Consider the following 8,798-nt stretch of genomic DNA (forward strand, 5'->3'; position numbering starts at 1 on the left):
TAACTGCTCGATTTAAAATGCAGACTGCCTGAGAAAGAGCCTCCTGAGAAGTGACAGGTCTGGAGAAGTATAACGTGTGCAGGAGAGCACTTTAAATTGAAGGCAGGTGCTCCCATGTTTCTGCAATGAGACTGGCAGAGCTACATGCTATTAAAACTGGAGTCTTACAAGATTTTCTTCAAAAAGTGTCCTTTGGTGCTAGCCATGTCTTCAACTAGTTTCTCTGAACTGCATATGTAGCTGTAGGTCAAAATTTATTCATTTATCTTTTGTTTGATGGTATTGTTGCCAATGCTTATATTTGGCCATAGGTACCAAAAGCATCAATCATGATCAAGATCAAGAGCAATAGAACTGGGTATAAACTGCTGCTCAACAGTTACATTTCTTTAGTCCAGCTGGGCATCCAGCCATTAAAATCTAACTCTGAAGAATCATCACAAAAAAGAGACATTGTAAGATTTTCTTCTTTCATGAGAGCACTGCACAAACACACTGTATTTGTGAGCCGTTCATATGACACACTGCCACAGAGGCAGAGGGGGCTGCCAACTGCAAAGTGAGCCAAAGAGCTGCTTTTCTTCTCCAGCAATTGCTATTGATCCCAGATGTGTCCAGCTCAGTCAGGTGGCCACACGTCCACCAGCCTCCCAACACTAAGGACATTAATTTGGCCTCAGGGCTACACATTCGCTTTTCATCGTTGTGTCAGGCTCGTGTGACCTTGGCAGGTCACAAAGGGCATCTGAGGCTCCTCCAAGGTTTCCATCTCCCTCATCAAGATGCATGAAATGTGTCTGGAAATCTGGCCTTCAACCTGCCTGTGCCACAATTCTTGTTCCTCTTTACCTCTTTTCTGTCTAGCCTGGTGTAAATGCAACCTCTCCACAGCAGCTGCTATCTCTCAAGCTATGTGCTCGTGGCAGGATAGGACCCACTGTTATTTATGAGTCCCTGTACTGTGAATAAGATAAACTAAGTCTCCCACTATCTCAGCATCTACTTTATCTTGGGCAGGCTGGAGGATCAGTGGACTAAGGCCAACACTATGAGGTTCAACAAGACCAAGTGCCAGGTCCTGCACTTGGGTCACAACAACCCTGTGCAGCACTACAGGCTGAGGGAAGAGTGTCTGGAAAGCGGCCCAGTGGAAAAGGACCTGGAGGTGCTGGTCAACAGTGACTGAACGTGAGCCAGGGTGTGCCCAGGTGGCCAAGAAGGCCAATGGTACCTGACCTGTATCAGCAATAGTGTGGCCAGCAGGACCAGGGCAGTGATCATCTCCCTGTACTTGGCACTGGTGAGGCCACACCTCGAATCCCGTGTTCACTTTTGGGGACCTCACAACAGAAAAGGCATTGAAGGGCTGGAGCTGGTCCAGAGAAGGGCAACAGAGTTGGGGAAGGGTCTGGAGCACAAGTCTGATGAGGAGCAGCTGAGGGAGCTGAGGGGGCTCAGCCTGGATAAAAGGAGGCTCAGGGGGAACTTCTTTCTCTCTACAATTGCCTGAAAGGAGGTTGTAGCCAGGAGACCTTTGGCCTCTTCTCCCAAGTAACAAGCAATTGGATGAGAGGAAATGGCCTCAAGTTGCACCAGGGGAGGTTTAGACTGGATCTTAGGAAAATTTCTTCACCAAAATGGTTGCCAAGCACTGGAACAGGCTGCACAGGGACGTGGTCGAGTCACCATTCCTGGAAGGCTTGAAAGACCCATCAGTGGTGGAGTCACCATTCCTGAAAGACCTATAGAAGTGTCATCTGGGGACATGGTTTAGTGGTGGCCTTGGCGGTGCTGGGTTAATGATGGGACTCAATATTCCTAAGGGTCTTTTCCAATTTAAATGATTCTATGATCTCATTCAGACTTCTTCCAGCTTAATTTTTATATATCTACAATACTTAGGTCATCTACTATTTCTGTGGGCTAATGCATTGTCATACTTTCTATTTCAATAACCCTTGAGTGTGATTTATTAAAATGACAGACCGCACTACAGTTTGCAATGCAGGGCTAATTCATTCCCACTTTTTAATACAGTTCCTCACATCATTTCCAGCATTCAAGAGAATAAGTATTTATTTTAATCACCATGTGCTGCACACGTAATTTTTTTCCTAGGTGAAATTTCCTTTTAATGGAGGCTGGGTCATGAGAGAGCAATTATATAAGTTATGTGCATGTTACAGAATAATTTAAAATCAGCTTTCAGGTCAATCTTTTTTAATTATCTATTTTATCAACTGTTTTTGACTAGCAATTTAAATAATTGTGTTTGCCTAATACCTGGAAGTGTAATTGCTTTTAGATGGCCTTTATTCTGATCCCAGCGTTGGAGCATACTGCGCATGTTTGCATCTGTCTGCACAGTGACAGATTTGTGGTGACAGCTTGTATAACTTATTTATAAAATGACAAATTATTTTAGAATTTCTTTAAGTTCACAGACTGCAAATATGGAGAAACACCTGCTTGCTGCAGAAAGCTGAAGAGGATCTGCTAAGTCAAAGGGAAACTACATGAATTGGTGAAGAGCACAAGTGCAACAAAACCCCATGGGCCATCCTTATGCTGGTCCAGGTTGCAGGGGGGGCTCCGTGGATGTGATTTTTTAGCTACAAAGTCCCTATTGCTGAAGCCAGACATCACCAGGAAGATTCCCAAAGATTTCAGGGCCTGGAAGCCTCACCTGGAGTCCAGGGGTAGCAATAGCCTCCTCTCAGGAGTGGTTCAGAGCAGGAGCAAAGTGGAAGTGCTTTGAGCGGCATCTGGCAAACCCCCTTGGCAGAGCCCAGCTGGAGCCCAGCAGACCCCTGTGTCCAAAGTACCCATCTGCTTTCCCATGTCCTTCTCTGTCCTGCAAGGAAAATACCTCTCTGCCCTCCACTTAGTCCTTGCTTGAGCAAAGACTGCAGCAAGCGGCCCAGTGCTGTTTGGATCCCAACACTAAGTGTGGCGAGGCTGTCCCTGTAATTGCAGTAGGATTTTCACTCTGAAGCCACTTTGTTAACATAGGAGGATTAGCTCATCAGCAGGTGGTATCACTGGTAATGGAGTCTGGGATGCCCAGCTGATGTGCTATAGAAAGAGTAACGAGAGCCTATGACAGAAATTAGTCCTCATTCCCAGCGGTAGGAGCAGGAATAAACAAGGGAATTGCCTTGCAGGAGCCATAAGTGGGTAGAGCAATACCACAGTCACAGATTGCACTGCACAACCAGGTAACAGGTACAGAGCACACACAGCCTGCTGTACATCTCCACAGCACAACAACAGCAGTGCTCAGTGGATGTGTATTGGGAGAACAGACAACGAAAATAATCCACTACACCCCAGCTGATGGGGGGTTCTGCATCTAAAAATAAGTTATCACATGTGCCTGAATGAAGCCTACCCAGACACATCCTTCTAATAAGTAGGTAACCATTATGCACCTCTCAGAAAGCCACTCTCTCAGTCCCTTTCATACATAATAAAGATACTTATCAGCATCGCTCAGAAAAAAGACATTGGTTTAAATTTAGCATCCTGAAATCCTACTCATAGAAACATCCATTTATCAGCTACTTAATGGCAGCTTCTTTTCTAATGTGATGTTTGGTTTCATATTGTCTAGGTCAGTTCTTGGTTTCATTAAGTAGCCCTGTGTAAGTTAGGATTTTTGGCCCATAATATTCTAAGCTGTATTCAGACCACCAGTGGACATCAGTGTTTAAGCTCTGTGCCAGCTCTGATGGCTGTTGTGTACTGGTCAGCCTGCTGGGTACAGCCTGCTGGGTACGTGGCAAATGCCCACTTTGGTGCTAGGCCAAGTCTGGCCTGGACCTGAATGTTTAAAGCTTCAACACTCATAATAAAGCAATACAGCAGCATATCAATTACTGGGAAATTAGCTGCAGAATTGCTGCTGGATGCAAATGGACATAGCATTGCCATTTATTTTCCTACCGAGAAAGACTTAATTTTGTTTTTGAAAGTGACCAAGATATTGGCATAGGGCTTTGTGTTTTTCAAATTGTCTCTATTTGAAAAATGAACTATCCCTCAAGGTAAATTAAATGAACCTTTTTCTTTGTTCTTTCAATCCTTCTGCTGGAAGCCTGGTGCTGTTCAGCTGGAACTGCGTGTAAGCCAGAGATAGACAGGTTGCTCCTTTGAGCATTGATTTCCCAAGAAGCATATAGACAAAAAAAAAACCTAGCAGGAATAAAATGAAACAATTCAGCCTATCTGCATTGTCAGAAGAAATGCCAGAATTTACTGTGCACATGAAGGAACATGACTTGGTCAGACCATGTGAGGATGCACTCAGTATCACAATTTCAGGAATAAGAAGAGAGAAGGGGATAAGTGAACTTGCAGAAAGGATAGTAGCAGGGAGACCCAAACCCTAGAGGTCACCCCCACACCTGGTATCATGCCCTTAGAAAGTTTCTGCCTCCGTTTAGACCCACTCATCCTGCTTGCAGCATCAATGTCATTGAACATTGTAGTGTCTCTGAGTATCTTGTTCCTATTAGACTTTGAAAATACTGTGGAGTGTTTCTCCAACACAAACCCTTCCTCTTGCCTTTATCTGTCTCAGTGAAAAAGAGTGCAAAGCACACATGGTACATGCAGCTTCCTCCCAGCTCAGAATCAGAACTGCTCACTGGACTCACCTTCACACACTGGTCCTCAGTCCTTGAACAGAAGAGCTGCTGCCATCACTTCTGCTCTGGAGACACTCACCTTGTCCTCTGCTTCCATGAGGTTTTATATTCTGTCTCTTTGGTAATGTTTTCTACCTACAAACACGTTTTCTGCTTGTTCCCACTGGCATTTTGTTTATCTATGAGTGTGAACACACGTCTGTGCAAGCATTTGTGCTTTTTCCATATATTTATATACGTGACTGTATGTTTGTATTTCACTTGTAATTGTTTCCTTCTGGCTGCACCAAAACGCTGTAAATATTCCAATTTCTTCTGACACATACAAGCAGTTATGATTACAACCGTGCAACTTGGTGATAACAGCTGACACATCCACTTCTGATCACAACTTCTGTGGGCAGCCTGCCTCTCAGTCTGTATTTGGTAAGGAAAAATTAGAGTTCTTCAGAAAAGATAAAACTGTGTCAGCTTGCACTCACCTAGGGATATGCTGAGCTCTGAAACAGGTGAGCTTAAGGCTAGGATTGAAGTTGCACAGTGTTAAGCTGAATGTTACAAACACATTTTTAAGTGTATTAGGATCAGGGAGTTATATGAATCTTGAAAGAAGTTCCAGAATTCTGCCTACATAGTAGAATGATATAATTAAAGTGAAGGTACATTGAAGTGGCATAAAAAGTATATACTTACATGGAAAAGATTTCTTGTGTAATCATCCTCTATCTCCATGTAAACAGATACTTGTAGAACATAGTCCTGAAATGGTGCAAATCTGAGGAGCATCAAAGAGCTCAGACTGTTCTGAAGTTCAGCTGTATCAATATTGCAGTTACCAAAAGCAGCATTGTGATTAGAGACAGGTCATTTGTGTACTATATATGAATGTACTGCAGTGTACGTGGATCCAACCCCTTTCGTTAAAAAAAAAAAAAAAGAAGCTAAAAAAAAAGAGGGAGAACTCAGAAGCTGATATTGGAAATTTGACACCTGAACTGGACTGAGAGGATGTACTGTGACAGTGAAACTCCAGTGCTGAAGGAATGGATGGTTAGATTAAAAGAACAGATAACACAGACAATGGAGATTTCAAAGCCAGGGATTTCTCTAACATTAAAAGGATTTCCCCTTGCACAGACAGTTGCACTGCCAGGACTGCAGAAGGGAAGCTGTTCCCTACCTACTCTTGCATTTCAACAGTGCTTAATTTATCTTCACTTCAGCCACTGGACTTGAAACTGTCTCAGGCACTTGAGAGGCTCTGTAAGATAAAACAGATTTTCTTATCTCTTTGCTTTAATGTTCATTGTGTAAAATCAGGAAAATACTTGATTGAAATCATGTTTTGCTGGCAGAGAATAATCACATTTTGTGAAGTTCACTGCACTTACTGCCCAACACAACATCAAAATGCATGACAGTGAAGTGGCTCCTCCATCAGCAATGAAATGCACACTTTGGCTGCAGGTGTCAAGGGCCTCAGGTCAAGATAAAGCACTCCAGAAGGTCCCAATTATTATAGAAAGATCTTGGACAGCTAGTTCAGGGCTGTTCCAACAGGAGGGCTGAGATGCCAGTAGGTCTGTCTCACCCCGAGGTGTTTGTCTTGTGGCATCTGAAAGCATATATTGAAGCAACAGAAATCTCTGTCCATGTGCAGAGACATGGATACAGAAGCCAGCAAGGAATGGTCCAGCCAGGAGCAGCAAATGAACAGACCCAGCAAGGTGTCATGAGCTGGTTTTGCCCACAGAGCTCCCATATGGCTTTTAAAATCACCTGCCCTCAAAGCTTATGGGGAAATGGAGTCCCAGTTTCCAGAACTGTTCTCTGGGGTCAAACTCCTGGGTTTAGTTCCAGCAGACACATCGCAAGTCTGTCCTTCCTGCAGGACCTCAAGTCACGCCAAAAGCTTCCCTGTGGCATGCACCAAACCTCCTGGATGAGCAACAGCCTGTCCAGGCCCAGACAGAGCCATTATGATTTATTGGGTCAATACAGCCTGGGAGTTCTTCGTGTTCCTGTCCCAATCCACAGCCACTAATTGCACTCCAGCTCCAGGGGCCCCGCAGACTGAATGCAATTCCAGGGAACTATTAGAGCTCTTTCTTGGAAGGGACCATTAAGACTGCAGAGCCACTTGTACAAACTGTGTCACAAACAGCACAGAGGGACTTGCAGCCTCTGTAGCAAAAACAGCATGTGTGGAAGCACACAGTGAACAGCTCTTCTGAAATCTTTCCAGACCTGCTGGTTTCTGTGCAGTGCTTGAGTTAGGGCTTAAAAGTAACAGAGTACATGGAAAAGTCCCACTGCAAGACTTTTTGGCAAAGTGAGTTGGTTTGAATGGAATGGAGCTGAGTAATCAACCCTGTTCTACCACTGTGCTGTTCAGAGCCATGTACTCCATCTCCACAGAATTACAATAAATAGCTACCACCCCTTCGGGATTCAATATTCAAACACAAATAAATCATACGAGATGAATTTTTTTTTAGCTGTATCAGAAAGCACTGGCACTGCATAATCTTTTGCTGGTTGAATTTAGTGTTTAGCTTTTAAAATGGGGGCAGGCTCAAGTTCTTAAATTCCAGGAACATAAACAGCAGGGAAGTGCTTGCAGCAGCTTTGCTGACTGCATGGGTTGGGGTTTGCTGTGATGCAGGAAAAAAAACCACCCAAGTACTGGATAAAATTGTAGCTGCATCATCACAGCTTTTCAGACTTTTTCTAAGTTCATTTTTATAAATATGATAACAGGTTTATAGTATGTTTATAAACACTTGTGACTAATTTTCACATGCTGCCTTGAGACAGGTGCTGGGCCACCTTTGAAGAGGCATGAAGGAGGTTAATATGGAAGAGCTGCACAACAGCTGGTTGTTTCATATAAGATGCTGAAGGTGATGTTTCTTGCATAACAAATTGCCTGTAAGAAACTGAGACGAGGGCCTGAGATTGTTTTTGAGGCTCTAAATGGAAAAGGGTTAAAATCATGCAGTGTTAGCTTTGTCATGTTGGACATGTTTTTTATGCTATCTCGGCATACCCTTACAATCCATTCTTCTCATTTTCACAGGCAGCATAACCTTGAACAAGAAGCAGGCTGTAGGACCACAGTAGAGACAATATACATTACAAAAACAATTCTTTATACAGAAAAATAAAGACAAGATTACTTTTTACTTCTGTCTAAAACTTACCTGGCTGTCCTTTAATTGCTTTACAGGACAAGAAGAGCTCTAAAAGTTGCCACCTTTCTGAAGCTGGAGAAATGCAGAATGGGCACATAACTTTGTGAAGCACAGAAGAATCTGGATTCAGCTGATGCTGTTCCCATTCCTGCTGTAGTGCTGCCACATAATGAACAGTTCAAAGGTGTCAAAATTTGTAGTGTGATTAATCAGGAGCAGTACATATAACTTGTAAAAAAGAGGAAAAACAGGCAAAGCTGCTTCCTATCAACTCTCAGATGTAGTAGTTTTACAGCCCTATTTTCTGTACAGTTTTAGTTCACAAGAACAACTTAATAATTTCTTCTGGATTTGATATCAAAACCTGGAAATCATATAAACAACCTCTCTGACTGTTTCAAAAGGAGCAGATTTCCCAGCACTGGAGGGCTGGATACACTTCAGACTGGGCACCCATCATTACAGACGCTGGTATTTAAAAAATCAGACACCAAGAATTTTCAGTCTTGCTCAACACCCCACAGACTCCTTTGTTTGAATTCTTAATCCCATCATTAGGCACAAAAGTCTGATAAAATGACATTCCAACTTTTGCCTGTTTTAAATTATCTTAAATAAATCATAACTAGAGTTACTTTCTGAGAGTAACCTGACTTAGACCAGTCTGCATGTAGCACCTATTCCTCTGCAGGTACCACTTGCACAGGCATATTCTGTGCTACTCAATTACCAATTTGTCAAATATCTTTCCCTAACAATACATTAAATATGCAAATAAAGCACCAAAACTGTCTCGCTCCTCTGAGCTCTAAGTATCTGAAGTTGTGCTGGTTTATTTAGGAAGAGGAAATGCTCCTTGGAGGGAAATGGCATGGATACAGGCATACAGGCATGGATGGCTCCAGCCTGCAGAGGCATGGGAGGATTAAGGTATATTTTGTTCTTGCTTCACCCC

At 43.1% G+C, this 8,798-nt stretch overlaps 1 long non-coding RNA gene across 1 annotated transcript in view; it reads left to right on the forward strand.

The window, feature by feature from the left end:
• LOC113967883 overlaps window positions 1-8,596 on the forward strand; it is a 52,825-nt gene extending 44,229 nt beyond the window's left edge. Inside the window, exon 3 of the long non-coding RNA XR_003534304.1 lies at window positions 7,879-8,596. This is a non-coding gene — a long non-coding RNA (uncharacterized LOC113967883). The remainder of the gene's footprint in view (window positions 1-7,878) is intronic.
• The last annotated feature ends 202 nt before the right edge of the window (window positions 8,597-8,798 follow it).

The sequence above is a fragment of the Neopelma chrysocephalum genome, unplaced genomic scaffold (assembly GCF_003984885.1).
Source record: "Neopelma chrysocephalum unplaced genomic scaffold, ASM398488v2 Primary Assembly neopelma1_65, whole genome shotgun sequence".
NCBI lineage: Eukaryota > Metazoa > Chordata > Aves > Passeriformes > Pipridae > Neopelma > Neopelma chrysocephalum.